The following is a 15,703-nucleotide window of genomic DNA, read 5'->3' on the forward strand; positions in this document are numbered from 1 at the left end:
GGCGAAGAGCGACATGGACAGAGGACTTCCTTGAGGAACACCTCGTTGTATTTGCATCGGCCTGGATTGTTGACAATTCACCGCTATTTTAGCATTTATTCCAGTTGCTATGTTCTTAATCAACTGTATGACCCTATCGTTGAAACCTATTTTCTTCAATGTCTGTAGAAGATATTCATGATTTACTACATCGAAAGCTTTATAAAAATCTAAAAACAATAAGGCACACTTTATATTTGTTACAGAAGTTATTGCAATGATATCTCTGAATTCCACTAGATTTTGAAAAATGGTTCTGCCTTGCGCACAGTTCTGATGTTGACTAATAATTTTATCTGTAAGGCATGAAATTCTCTTGTTTATTATTCTAGCTATTAATTTATAATCAGAATTCAGCACTGAAATTGGACGAAAATTATTTAAATCTTTGTTTCCATTATTTTTTTGGCACCAGAACAATTTTACTCTCCTTAAACTCAGCCGGAATCATTTTACCCTGAATAACCTCATTTACAACGTCCGTGATTTTCGCACCTAGTATTGGCCAGTAACGGATGTAAAACTCTGCTGGCAGACCATCCGGTCCTGGGGATTTTTTTGGTGGTGAGGCGCACAGAGTCTCATACACGTCTTCTTTACTGACAACCTCGAGAAAATTTTCGTTGTCATCTTCTGTCAGCTGTGGGACTAGGATGAAAAGGAATTCTTCCAAGGAAGCATCTCTACTTTGATGTACAGAATATAGCTCGCAATAATAGCGATAAATCTCGTCCATGATATCCTGCTGGGTTCTGAGAATCGTACCGTGTTTTCTTCGAATTTCATCAATAAAAGTCCTTCTCCCGTTTTTCGTATGCTTCACTAAATGATATAGGGAAGTAGTTTCATCTTCTGACACCGAATTTGCCTTAGATTTTATTTTCAACCCTTCCATTTGACTTCTCTTGATATTAAATAACTTGGCTTTGACTTTTTTGATGTCTGCTATTCGAAGTGAGGAACCTGCAGAGACTTGATCATGTAGATCTCTCAAAACAGAATAGTAATACTCTATAGTGCATTTCACTTCCCTTGCGTTCTGGGCACTGTATTGAATAAGAACTTTCCTCAACTTTGGCTTTGCTATTTTAACCCACCAGTCAATAGCAGTGGCATATCTACTACGGGCTCGCAGGCATATTGCCCATGTTTCTTTAATCAGATCTTCTAAATCATGATTTACTAACAAGGAAGTGTTTAAATTCCACTGATTCTTGAATCGGCGAACCGTCTGTCTTGTTAGATTTATGCAAGCTAAGACACTTGAATGGTCTGAAAAGTACGTAGGAATGGTTTCTACTTTTGTCACGGAAGTTTCAAGATTTTTAGAAATATATAGTCTATCAATTCTGCTACGTGATGTTGCCGTGACATAAGTGAACTCAACAGTGGAGGGGTATTTGATTTCCCATATATCCTTTAATTCTAAACCAGTAACTAGTTGATTTAGTTCACTTGAGAAATTAAAATTAGGTAACTGATCTTTTCGATTTAAAACACAATTAAAATCACCTCCAAGTAATAACTGTCTTGGCGATTTCCTTAACAAGTATATCAGGTCATCTTTGAAGAAACGTGCCCTGTCAGCTCGATGAGAACTTCCTGAAGGGGCGTACAAGTTGATGATAGTGACGTCATAGACATTTAGTCCTATTCCCCTTCCGGATTCCAGTCGTTCCACCTCGCTTACTGTAATCCCTTCCCTCACCAAAATGGCTGTTCCAACACTTGTTTCGGGAGACACATTTATGTAACTGACAAAACCGGGAATTACCAAATCCGAAATTAGAACTTCTTCCAACAGGGCAATATCAGTCGCGGATTCGTACAAAAATTGCTTAAGGGCCGATAATTTCAAACCGGTCGTGATTTTATTTATGTTTATAGTGGTGACAGAATAAGACTGCGTCATTGTGCTGTCACTATGTAGTTGTTTTGATGAACTAATTTAGTTTCCTGTGGTTCAGGATTCAGTTAAGCTGTAACAGTTTTCTCGGAAGGCTGAACATGGAATAACACTTTAATCAGTTTATTAGTTACTGTCCCGTTTTATTCTACTTCTGATGTTTTCTCTTGTAACGCAAGCAGACTGATTTCCTGGTAAACTTTCTGGTTTTTCCTCCAGTGATTCGTGTACGACCGTTTCGGACTGAACATTCTTTGGGCTTGGGTCACCCCTACCGGATTTTCCCTTCCCTTGATTACGAGCTACGTTCTCATTTGGTTGCGTCGGTATTTTACTTCGCGGCTTATCTGGAGCAGCAGCAGACGCTTTCGCAATTTCGGTTGCCGGCGCCTGCCCTGAGGTGTTGACCGTGATTTCAGTTTGGCCACCACTTCCTCGTTCTTTATTAATTTCACTCACTTTCTGATCGAGGGAAACAAATGGAGACTGCAGTTTTGCAGCCTCTCCCTGAATTTGTTTATTAACAGATAAATTCTGATCTTTGCAATCGGCAACTGCAGCTGTTGTTTCTTGCAAATTAATGCTGCTTGCACCCACTTCATTTTCTGGTATCGTATGTGTATTATCTTTCTGTTCATTAGTTTCCATTCGCATTTTACCTTCAGGTTCCTCTGCCTCCTCATCGCACTGTTTTTGCTTGCGAAGTGAGGGTGTGGGACAAGACAGCTCGTCCTCTGAACAACTATCAGTTATCTCCAGAAGTCGTTTCTTCGGTTGCGTTTCAGTTTCACGAGTAGTGGCAACAGGGTCTCCTTTTGTTGTTAACGGGGGAAATTGACTGTTATCGTGAAGTGAGACATCAGCTTGGCCCGTTGCGTTAACATCCTCAACCAGTTGTTCCGGGCTATTCTTTGGTAACAGATCATTTACGGTAAACTTCCGACGCTGTATCAAATTACTTTTATGAACAACAGTTCGCCGCGGACATTCCTGTATGAAGTGGCCGGTTTCGTTACATATACGACATGTAGCTTCCTGACCTGTGTAAACAATTTGTGCCTCATACCCACAAACAGTTATGTGAGACGGAATATTCGTCTTAACGTCCATCTCTACACAGCGGACCCCGTTAAAACACTGCAGTTTAAAGCGAGGCGACCATCTTTCATTTGCAAATGATTTAACGTCTTCGTAGTTTGAAAGAGCTTCCTTAATCTTATCATTTTCAATTTCAATGGGAAGATTCAAGACACGAACGGTTTTGTAATGAATGTCCGCTCTATAGATGGAAACCTTACTTTTATAACCATTTCTATGCACAAAATCTACTTCATAGCCCCACTTTCGTAACACTTTATCAACAGTCGAAGCACTGATTAACTTGACAAAAACACAGTATTTTTCCTGATCCAGTTGCCAGGTATGAACGGTTTCAGAATTTAGACCAAATACCTGTGTAATCCAGTCATCTATTTCCAGGGATGTCAGCTGAACAGGACGGGATTCCTTGTCAAAAGCAAATACCAGAGTATTCTTCCTGAGGTTTGTTGCCATGGTTAATTCAGCGAAGCAATTTCGTTTAAACAAGCGAAATTCCAAATAGCAGCAGCAAGACTAGAAAGAGCGATCAGATCACAAGGAACAGGAACGAACACGGAGATTAACGGACGGACGGCACTCGGCGGAGCACAAGTACAGCGATGTAAACACTAAAGTGCAGCGCAACAGTTAACAGCGGCCACTCGCGAGCGCGGCTGAAACGGAACTGTTGATCTTTCAGTGTAACCCATTTTATTTACAGTGAGAAATTACTAACATCTTATTTGACGCAGATGCACTGGAAAAAAAATGGAAATGTCGTGTGGCTAGGGCCTCCCGTCGGGTAGACCGTTCGCCTGGTGCAGGTCTTTCGATTTGACGCCACTTCGGCGACCTGCGCGTCGATGGGGATGAAATGATGATGATTAGGACAACACAACACCCAGTCCCTGAGCGGAGAAAATCTCCGACCCAGCCGGGAATCGAACCCGGGCCCTTAGGATTGACAGTCTGTCACGCTAACCACTCAGCTACCGGGGCGGACCGCGAGTGCACTGAAATAGGAAATCACATTGTGGACGGGTCAAATTCTGACCAGAAAAAACTTTCATTTTATTAAGCCCACTGTTGTTTAGGAGAGCGCAACGTTTGATAAATTCATTGTGGCCTTGAAAAAATTACAACTCTAAATCTGCAAACGGTATGAGGACACTGCCAGTCTTATTCTTGGTTTCTAATTGTTCTCGAGGCCGTTTCTATTTCAGATGAAAGCGCCCCTGTGCTAGGTCAGATGCAACTGATTGATCTGCAATGTAATTCCCTTCTTAAAGAGAAATAGTTTTACGACAAAATTGTGCAGAATGTCTTCATTGTTTTCCTTATATAGTTTGCACGTCTCCACAGCGTGATTACAAAAGTCGTAAAATTTTGATCAACCTATGAGTGTGAAAGCTTACTTTTGCGATTCTGAAAGTAAGTAAGTGACAATTCCGTGGCAACCTGAGTACGTGCAAGATCAGATATACCTGAATTCGGTGTATCACATGTAGTCTCAATTCCGATCACAATCCGTCTATAAGCCATCTGCCACACTTTTTTAATTTCTCCAAGGTTCGTTCTTTACAATTCACACTATTCGGGAGATAGAAAGAGTGGAAAAGTGCGAGTTCTATTACACAATGAACGTAAGAGTTCACGCAGGAAATTTGCTGAGATAAATAATATAGTGAAGAATGGAAAAGGAAGATGAGAATCTGTTGGATGACGATTAATTTGTCTTTACGAGAAGATAATACACTAGAGAGCCAGTTGTAACTTTGCACTTTATAATGAAACGTAACTGAAGAGAAATCAAGACATGTTCATAAGATCTATGAACACCAACTCCGGCCACTGCCGAGACTGGCCTTGGCTGCCGACTACCTATATTGCGCAGTAGACTTGAAAGATCACTTTTTCGAAACCCTGTAATTGCCTCCCATTGCGATACATACGTTTGAAATTTGGCTCAAAGGTGTTGCAAAATCTTAGCCCCATCTGACCTCACACTCGGGCTCGTTGACCCTTCAAACAGGGAGGTTTAGACGCATGCGGGAAAAAGATCACAACTGAGACTCATGTCAAATGAAAGGTGCGTTGGTGATGTCACATTGGCACAAAAATTCTATCCACTGCCACCGTGGACTTGTCAGCAATGAGAAATTCGTCACAGCCCCTCCCACCCACATTTCTCCTCTTCTTTTCACGACTTTGCAATGGAAGTCGGAACCGTGACACCCGTCGTTGAAATCAAAAGACTGATGATACCCTTCTCCAATGACACTGTGGGGCTGCATACCCATTGAATGTGATCGCATGCTGTGGAGTGCAGCGCAACAGTAATTTTTGCTCTCATGTACATTTTGAAATCACTAGAGGTCGTTAAAAAGCGTTTGACGAAATCTGACCGTGATCCGAAGTAGCAACTTTACTGCTGCCGGTGCTCCTGTAGCTTGATCACGCGAGAATGCAACATTAACATGTATATCAATAAATCACGCCCTGTAAGACCCCCCAGTTCACAAACACCCTCAATGCCGCCCACGCACCTTCGTTGTGCACATTAGGAACGTATCATCAAAAACCTCGACACCAAATCTTTCCGGTGGCTGATTAGCGTTTGAGTGTTAGTCAACCCCTTCGACGCTTCGTGAGTGGTATTTCACATTCTTCATGCGCTAGAACAGCCGCCTGGTTGAACTGGTGTCGAATTGACAGGCACATCTGTAGCATGTCCAGAAAGGTTGGTACCACGATCTAACCACCCTGGTAAACACTGTGAGTACCTTGTTATTGATAATGAGAACATGGTTATTTCCTTTTATAAAAAACAACGTAATTTGTAAACTGAATTTGAATACTTAAAATTTAATCCCCCCCATGAACCATGGACCTTGCCGTTGGTGGGGAGGCTTGCGGGCCTCAGCGATACAGATAGCCGTACCGTAGGTGCAACCACAACGGAGGGGTATCTGTTGAGAGGCCAGACAAACGTGTGGTTCCTGAAGAGGGGCAGCAGCCTTTTCAGTAGTTGCAAGGGCAACAGTCTGGATGATTGAGTGATCTGGCCTTGTAACAATAACCAAAACGGCCTTGCTGTGCTGGTACTGCGAGCGGCTGAAAGCAAGGGGAAACTACAGCCGTAATTTTTCCCGAGGGCATGCAGCTTTACTGTATGATTACATGATGATGGCGTCCTCTTGGGTAAAATATTCCGGAGGTAAAATAGTCCCCCATTCGGATCTCCGGGCGGGGACTACTCAAGAGGATGTCGTTATCAGGAGAAAGAAAACTGGCGTTCTACGGATCGGAGCGTGGAATGTCAGATCCCTTAATCGGGCAGGTAGGTTAGAAAATTTAAAAAGGGAAATGGATAGGTTAAAGTTAGATATAGTGGGAATTAGTGAAGTTCGGTGGCAGGAGGAACAAGACTTCTGGTCAGGTGACTACAGGGTTATAAACACAAAATCAAATAGGGGTAATGCAGGAGTAGGTTTAATAATGAATAGGAAAATAGGAATGCGGGTAAGCTACTACAAACAGCATAGTGAACGCATTATTGTGGCCAAGATAGATACGAAGCCCACGCCTACTACAGTAGTACAAGTTTATATGCCAACTAGCTCTGCAGATGACGAAGAAATTGAAGAAATGTATGATGAAATAAAAGAAATTATTCAGATTGTGAAGGGAGACGAAAATTTAATAGTCATGGGTGACTGGAATTCGAGTGTAGGAAAAGGGAGAGAAGGAAACATAGTAGGTGAATATGGATTGGGGGACAGAAATGAAAGAGGAAGCCGCCTGGTCGAATTTTGCACAGAGCACAACATAATCATAGCTAACACTTGGTTTAAGAATCATGAAAGAAGGTTGTATACATGGAAGAACCCTGGAGATACTAAAAGGTATCAGATAGATTATATAATGGTAAGACAGAGATTTAGGAATCAGGTTTTAAATTGTAAGACATTTCCAGGGGCAGATGTGGACTCTGACCACAATCTATTGGTTATGACCTGTAGATTAAAACTGAAGAAACTGCAAAAAGATGGGAATTTAAGGAGATGGGACCTGGATAAATTAAAAGAACCAGAGGTTGTACAGAGATTCAGGGAGAGCATAAGGGAGCAATTGACAGGAATGGGGGAAATAAATACAGTAGAAGAAGAATGGGTAGCTTTGAGGGATGAAGTAGTGAAGGCAGCAGAGGATCAAGTAGGTAAAAAGACGAGGGCTAGTAGAAATCCTTGGGTAACAGAAGAAATATTGAATTTAATTGATGAAAGGAGAAAATATAAAAATGCAGTAAGTGAAACAGGCAAAAAGGAATACAAACGTCTCAAAAATGAGATCGACAGGAAGTGCAAAATGGCTAAGCAGGGATGGCTAGAGGACATGTGTAAGGATGTAGAGGCCTATCTCACTAGGGGTAAGATAGATACCGCCTACAGGAAAATTAAAGAGACCTTTGGAGATAAGAGAATGACTTGTATGAATATCAAGAGCTCAGATGGAAACCCAGTTCTAAGCAAAGAAGGGAAAGCAGAAAGGTGGAAGGAGTATATAGAGGGTCTATACAAGGGCGATGTACTTGAGGACAATATTATGGAAATGGAAGAGGATGTAGATGAAGATGAAATGGGAGATACGATACTGCGCGAAAAGTTTGACAGAGCACTGAAAGACCTGAGTCGAAAGAAGGCCCCCGGAGTAGACAATATTCCATTGGAACTACTGACGGCCGTGGGAGAGCCAGTCCTGACAAAACTGTACCATCTGGTGAGCAAGATGTATGAAACAGGCGAAATACCCTCAGACTTCAAGAAGAATATAATAATTCCAATCCCAAAGAAAGCAGGTGTTGACAGATGTGAGAATTACCGAACTATCAGCTTAATAAGTCACAGCTGCAAAATACTAACACGAATTCTTTACAGACGAATGGAAAAACTAGTAGAAGCCAACCTCGGGGAAGATCAGTTTGGATTCCGTAGAAACACTGGAACACGTGAGGCAATACTGACCTTACGACTTATCTTAGAAGAAAGACTAAGGAAAGGCAAACCTACGTTTCTAGCATTTGTAGACTTAGAGAAAGCTTTTGACAATGTTGACTGGAATACTCTCTTTCAAATTCTAAAGGTGGCAGGGGTAAATTACAGGGAGCGAAAGGCTATTTACAATTTGTACAGAAACCAGATGGCAGTTATAAGAGTCGAGGGACATGAAAGGGAAGCAGTGGTTGGGAAGGGAGTAAGACAGGGTTGTAGCCTCTCCCCGATGTTGTTCAATCTGTATATTGAGGAAGCAGTAAAGGAAACAAAAGAAAAATTCGGAGTAGGTATTAAAATTCATGGAGAAGAAATAAAAACTTTGAGGTTCGCCGATGACATTGTAATTCTGTCAGAGACAGCAAAGGACTTGGAAGAGCAGTTGAATGGAATGGACAGTGTCTTGAAAGGAGGATATAAGATGAACATCAACAAAAGCAAAACAAGGATAATGGAATGTAGTCTAATTAAGTCGGGTGATGCTGAGGGAATTAGATTAGGAAATGAGGCACTTAAAGTAGTAAAGGAGTTTTGCTATTTGGGGAGCAAAATAACTGATGATGGTCGAAGTAGAGAGGATATAAAATGTAGGCTGGCAATGGCAAGGAAAGCGTTTCTGAAGAAGAGAAATTTGTTAACATCCAGTATTGATTTAAGTGTCAGGAAGTCATTTCTGAAAGTATTCGTATGGAGTGTAGCCATGTATGGAAGTGAAACATGGACGATAAATAGTTTGGACAAGAAGAGAATAGAAGCTTTCGAAATGTGGTGCTACAGAAGAATGCTGAAGATTAGATGGGTAGATCACATAACTAATGAGGAAGTATTGAATAGGATTGGGGAGAAGAGAAGTTTGTGGCACAACTTGACCAGAAGAAGGGATCGGTTGGTAGGACATGTTCTGAGGCATCAAGGGATCACCAATTTAGTATTGGAGGGCAGCGTGGAGGGTAAAAATCGTAGAGGGAGACCAAGAGATGAATACACTAAGCAGATTCAGAAGGATGTAGGTTGCAGTAGGTACTGGGAGATGAAAAAGCTTGCACAGGATAGAGTAGCATGGAGAGCTGCATCAAACCAGTCTCAGGACTGAAGACAACAACAACAACAAAATTTAATCGTCATGGGTGACTAGAAGTCGATAGTAGGAAAAAGAAGAGAAGGAAAAGCAGTAGGTGAAAATGGAATGGGGATAAGGAATGAAAGCGGAAGCCACCTGGTAGAATTTTGCAAAGAGCATAACATAATCATAGCTAAATTTGGTTCAAGAATCATGAAAGAAGGTTGTTTACATGGAAGAGGCCTGGAGACACTCGAAGGTAGCAGATAGATTACATGATAGTAAGGCGGAGATTTAGGAACCACATTTTAAATTGTGAGACATTTCACATGCGGACTATGACCACAATTTATTGGCTATGAACTGTAGATTGAAACTGAAGAAACTGCAAAAAGGTGAGAATTTAAAAATTTGGGACCTGGATAAATTCACAGAACAAGAGATTATAGAAAGTTTGTGAGAGCTTTATGGAACGATCGACAAGAACGGGGGATAGAAACACAGTAAAAGAAGAATGGGGAGCTTTGAGAGGCGAAATAGTGAAGGCAGCTGAGGATCAAGTAGGTAAAAAGAAGAGGGCTAGTAGAAATCCTTGGGTAACAGAAGATATATTGAATCTAATTGATCAAAGGAGAAAATGCAGTAAATGAAGCAGGCAAAAAGGAATACAAACTTCTCAAAAATGAGACTGGCAGGAAGTGAAAAATGGCTAAGCAGGGGTCGCTAGAAGACAGATCTAGGGATTTAGAGGCATATACCACTAGGGATAAAATGGATACTGCCTACAGGAAAATAAGAGGGACCTTTGGAGAAAAGAGAACCACCTGTATGAATATCAAGAGCTCAGAGACAGCAGTTAACCTGGAAAAGCAGTTGAACTGAATTGATAGTGTCTTGAAAGGAAGATATAAGATAAACATCAACAAAACAAAAACGAGGACAATGGAATGTATTCGAATTAAATCAGGTGATGCTGAGGGAATTAGATTAGGAAATGAGACACTTAAAGTAGTAGATGAGTTTTGTTATTTGGGGAGCATAATAACTGATGATGGCCGAAGTAGAGAGGATAAAAAAATGTAGACAGGCAATGCTAAGAAAGCGTATCCGAGGAAGAGAAATTTGTTAACATCAGGTCAAGAAGCCTATTCTGAAAATATTTGTGTGCAGAGTAGCCATGTATGCAAGTGAAACACGTAGAATAAATAGACAAAAGAGAATAGAAGCATATGTAAGATTAGCTAGGTAGATCATGCAACTAATAAGGAGGTATTGAATAGAAATGGGGAAAGAGGAATTTGTGGCACAACATAACTAGAAGAAGAGATCGGTTGGTAGTAGACATTCTGTGGCATCAACGGATAATCAGTTTAATATTAGAGGGAAGCATGAAGGGTAAAAATCGTAGAGAGAGGTCAAGAGATGAATACACTAAGCAGATTCAGAAGGCTGTAGGTTGCAGCAGTTACTCAGAGATGAAGTACCTTACACAGGATGTAGTTGCATGGAGAGCTTCTAACACATGTGTGACTGGTTCTGATCTATCTTCCTACCACAGTTGCGCAAGGGCGCTCTGAGAGTGTTTTAGGAATGTGGTGCTGAACCTACGGCCTGCAAAGTAGGAAGATACCATCTCACGCATGCAGAGGTCAGAAAAGTACATCAGTACAGACAGTGATGTAATCAGACAGTCATCTCAATGTCAGATCCACTACACTCCCTGTAAAGCAAACGTTATTGCGAGCATAAATTGTTGTATGGGTTCAGTTGTAACTATATGTTAGCACAAAAGTGAAAAAGTTCAGATTTTTCGTTATTAAGGCTAATTTTTACTCTAAGTATGACCTCATCACATAGCCAAGTAAGCAAAATTACATACAGGATGGTAAAATATTGATACTGGGTGTTCATAACCGTGGAGCGAAATTCCTAACAATGATATGGTTCTTTTATGGTAAGATGGTTGATGACGATGTCTGGGGGGTCGATAAAATTACAAACAAAATAAGTACAACTGGGGCCAGAGATATCAATTACTCCAAAATGCACAATGAAAGTATCCAAAAGTGAATGGGGTTCAGTAAAGAGCAATCAAAAAGAAGTATACAATTAAAACAGTTCAACAATCCATAGTATGAAACACTCTACTTTGGCTGATCAATCATTTTTGTTAGATTGGACAACTCGTGCTTCTGCTTCAATTAAGCCGGACAATGTAAATATTTTTAACTACAGGTCATGGTTGAATGTACGAAAATTATGAGAGATGGAGACGACCACAGTTCTGAATGTCAATTGAATATCACTTGTTTGTATAGTGCGACCATGTGTGATTACCTTGCATCAGTCGCGGATGTGATGGCTGTTGGCACGAGCTGTGAGTCTGAGAATCAATTCTAAATCTCTATCAACTGTTAAACACCAGCTGATACATTTCCTATGTCTTTTCTGCAGCTGAGATCTCTATTTATTCCCTAGCTAAGGTAATTGGCACAGTGCACGCTATTTGGCTGGAATAGAGTGTACGTCGTTGCCCTCAACTCGCTCGCAAGCAGGAACTGTAAGTGCTCGGTGCGGTTCTCCATACTATGAGACTTTGAATTTTCACTCCTTATGAGTGAACATGAATGAGCCTGTGTTCATATAATGACTCTCGCATCATCTCAGTGCAGAGTGAGTCGCATTGCTCAAACATCGATTTTCTGAAAGAGAAGAAGCCAACTACTCTGTCGTTTCTTTCGTAGGGCAGAGTTTAACGTCTGCTCCATAAGACTGAGATAAATAGCTTTTTCTTTCATGCGAGGTTTAACTCACGTGGCTACAGTGACTCACTAATGTTTTGAGATGGGTTTCTCCAGACGTTTATCTGCGATCTGTTGCCATGTTCCTGTAGAAAGGCTTTCCGAAGGGTCATTGTTAAAAGCAGGGACAAGGACTGCTTTTGTCGGCGTCCTACGCGGTCGCAGCGGCGTCTCATTGTGTGTGCTAGGTATCGCGTGGCGAGGGTTCCAGCCACATGGAGCGGCGTGGAGTCATAAAATTCTCCTTTCCCTCAGAACTGTATCTCATAGCACAGGTGGGAAAAATTACTTGCATGCAATTACTAGTGTGAGTGTTAGTGGTTAATATTCACGAGATGTCGGTTTGTTTACACGCTTCACTTTGCCTTTCAATAAAATTCGTACATTTTCACATAACTATGTTGAGTGACATATCAAGTTAACCAGAATCGTTTCAGGAATTAAGTGTAAGGTGTGTTATTTGTTTGACACCTTACAAGCTGCATCGAACCAGTCTCTGGACTGAATACCACAACAACAACAGTGTGAAAACCATGATCATAAGGCAATTTTGCTGCTCAAAATATTTGTGAGTAACTTCCTTAGATTCTTTTGGCTGGTGTTCATAACCATTCTATATTATTTGTGATTGCTGCACAAAAATGCGATTTATGATGTTATGATTCGTTGTTGTTTAATTTACATGGGCTGCACTGATGTGCAGTTCAAGATACTGTATTATCTTTAATTTAATACGTAACTTCCGAACTCAAGAGCAGTTTAATATTATATACAGTATAAATTCCGAGACCACTTCAGACCAAATGGCAATGCATAATCCATGCCCGAAATACAAGCGGCGTGTATACAATCTAAGACATGAAATGTGTTCATATAAGAATTCGCTACCAGGGCCTGTTACAAATAAAACTAAGCCGAATTTTAGGTTTCTTGAAAATCCTGACTTACTGAGAATGTATCTTCATGAGAAACCACAGAATGCAAACGAAAGACTAAGTAATTTAATTTCGATTACATGCTCAAAGACAACATTATGTGGACTTAATGTACTAAAAATAGATGTCTAAAAATTGGTACTATATTTCAGGCAGAAAAATATTGGTATATTTTAAATGCTGAATAAGATGATGTAAATTCAAATATGATTATCTTGCAAACATTGTTAAGTCGGTTTTTCATTTTTTTTTTTTGCCTTATTAGAAGTTTTTTTCCAAAACTAGATGTGCTAGGAATATGAAACTCTCGAAAAATATTCAAAAAATATCGATGTCTTAATGGAGATAGTTATTAAATTTCCCATTTATAGGCTTGCATGGTAGCAAATAGACCACAGTCTATTGGTTATAAACTGTAGATTAAAACTGAAGAAACGGCATAAAGGTAGGAATTTAAGGAGATGGGACCTGGATAAACTGACTAAACGAGAATTTCAACAGAGTTTCAGGGAGAGCATAAGGGAACAATTGGCAGGAATGGGGGAAATAAATACAGAAGAAGAAGAATGGGTAGCTACGAGGGATGAAGTAGTGTAGGCAGCAAAGGATCAAGTAGGTAAAAAGACGAGGGCTAGTTGAAATCCTTGGGTAACAGAAGAGATATTGAATTTAATTGATGAGAGGAGAAAATATAAAAATTAAGTAAATGAAGTAGGCAAAAAGGAATACAAATGCCTCAAAAATGAGATTAACAGGAAGTGCAAGATGGCTACGCAGGGATGGCTAGAGGACAAATGTAAGGATGTAGAGGCTTATCTCACTATGGGTAAGATAGATACTGCGTACAGGAAAATTAAAGAGACCTTTGGAGAAAAGAGAACCACTTGTATGAATGCCAAGAGCTCAGACGGTAACCCAGGTCTAAGCAAAGAAGGGAAAGGAGAAAGGTGGATGGAATATATAGGGGGTCTATACAAGGGCCATCTACTTGAGGACAATATTATGGAAATGGAAGAGGATGTAGATGAAGTTGAAATGGGAGATACGATACTGCGTGAAGCGTTTGACAGAGCACTGAAAGACCTAAGTCAAAATAAGGCCTCGGGAGTAGACAAATTTCCTTTAGAACTACTGACAGCCGTGCGAGAGCCAGTCCTGACAAAACTCTACTATCTGGTGAGCAAGATGTATGAGACAGGCGAAATACCCTCTGTCTTGAAGAAGAATATAATAATTCCAATCCCAAAGAAAGCAGGTGTTGACAGACGTGAAAATTACGGAACTTCAGTTTAATAAGTCACGGCTGCAAAATACTAACACGAATTCTTTACAGACGAATGGAAAAACTGGTAGAAGCCGACCTCGGGGAAGATCAGTTTGGATTCCGTAGAAATGTTGGAACACGTGAGGCAATACTGACCCTAAGACTTATCTTAGATGAAAGCTTAAGGAAAGGCAAACTTACGCTTACAGCATTTGTAGACTTAGAGAAAGCTTTTGACAATGTTGACTGGAATACTCTCTTTCAAATTCTGAAGGTGGATTGGTTAAAATACAGGGAGCGAAAGGCTATTTACAATTTGTACAGAAACCAGGTGGCAGTTATAAGAGTCGGGAGACATGAAAGGGAAGCAGTGGATGGGAAGGAAATGAGACAGGGTTGTAGCCTCTCTCCGATGTTATTCAATCTGTATATTGAGCAAGCAGTAAAGAAAACAAAAGAAAAATTTGGAGTAGGTATTAAAATCCATGGAGAAGAAATAAAAACTTTGAGGTTTGCCAATGACTTTGTAATTCTGTCAGAGACAGCAAAGGTCCTGGAATAGCAGTTGAACGGAATGGACAGTGTCTTGAAAGAAGGATATAAGATGAACATCAACAAAAGCAAAACGAGGATAAAGAAATGTAGTCGATTTAAGTCGGATGATGCTGAGGGAATTAGATTAAGAAATGAGACGCTTAAAGTAGTAAAGGAGTTTCGTTATTTGGAGGTGCAAAGTAACTGATGATGGTCGAAGTAGAGAGGATATAAAATGTAGACTGGCAACGGCAAGGAAAGCGTTTCTGAAAAAGAGAAATTTTTTAACATCGAGTATAGATTTAAGTGTCAGGAAGTCGTTTCTGAAAGTATTTGTATGGAGTGGAGTGGAAGTGAAAAATGGACGATAAGTAGTTTGGACAAGAAGAGAATAGAAGCTTTCGAAATGTGGTGCTACAGAAGAATGCTGAAGATCAGAAGGGTAGATCACATAAGTAATCAGGAGGTGTTGAATAGAATTGGGGAGAATAGGAGTTTGTGGCACACCTTGACTAGAAGAAGGGATCGGTTGGTAGAACATGTTCTGAGGCATCAAGGGATCACCAATTTAGTATTGGAGGGCAGCGTGGAGGGTAAAAATCGTAGAGGGAGACCAAGAGATGGACACACTAAGCAGATTCAGAAGGATGTAGGTTGCAGTAGGTACTGGGAGATGAAGAAGCTTGCAGAGGATAGAGCAGCATGGAGAACTGAATCAAACCAGTCTCAGGAGTAAAGACTACAACAAAAACAACGGCTGCAAGCCCGAAATTTGAATATGCATTCTTTTTACGCATCTCCTACACTATGTGGTACCTAAGGATATAATTTTGCAAAACAATGAATGGTTATTGTGGATACTTGCAAAATGACATAATGTCAAAGAAATAATAAATTAAAACATCATTTCTGGTTCTGAAGGTTTACTGCATGAACAGTGAACAGCGATAATGTAATAAGCAATAAATTTAAATTTATCCAGATTTTTTTGTGAGTGATATCAAGGGGAAAGTGTCACGAAGATGTGAAGTTA

This window comes from Schistocerca serialis, chromosome 1 (assembly GCF_023864345.2).
Source record: "Schistocerca serialis cubense isolate TAMUIC-IGC-003099 chromosome 1, iqSchSeri2.2, whole genome shotgun sequence".
Lineage (NCBI taxonomy): Eukaryota > Metazoa > Arthropoda > Insecta > Orthoptera > Acrididae > Schistocerca > Schistocerca serialis.